We start from the raw sequence: 516 nt of genomic DNA on the forward strand, positions 1-516 counted from the left end.
ATTACTATACCCAACCAAAATGTCTATTATAGTCGAAGGGGAAAGAAAAATCTTTCATGACATAAATAGGCTGAAGGAATTCATGTCCACAAAATCAGCCCTTCAGAGAGTTCTGGAAGCAATACAAAGCTCTGAAAAAAAGAATGACTATACCCAAGGGGGTGTAGAAAGAAATTTAATGAAGGTAAAGCTGAGGAAAAGTACGGCTATATCAAGAATGTAAACAGAAATAAAAATGACAGGATTCAATACTCATCTTTCTTTAATAACTTTAAATGTTAATGAATTGAGCTCCCCAGTCAAAAAACACAGACTAAGTGAATGGATTAAGAAACAAAACCCATCTTTTTGTTGTCTGCACGAAACTCGTCTCATTTTCAAGGACAGACACTATCTTAAAGTGAAAGGATGGAAAAAAATATACCAAGCAAATGGCACTAAGAAAAGTGCAATTAATTAATTAATTAGCAATTCTAATATCTGAAAAAATAGACTTTAAACTAAAACTAATCAGAA

Source organism: Nannospalax galili, unplaced genomic scaffold (assembly GCF_000622305.1).
Source record: "Nannospalax galili isolate Female #2095 unplaced genomic scaffold, S.galili_v1.0 scaffold443, whole genome shotgun sequence".
In the NCBI taxonomy this organism is placed as follows: Eukaryota; Metazoa; Chordata; class Mammalia; order Rodentia; family Spalacidae; genus Nannospalax; species Nannospalax galili.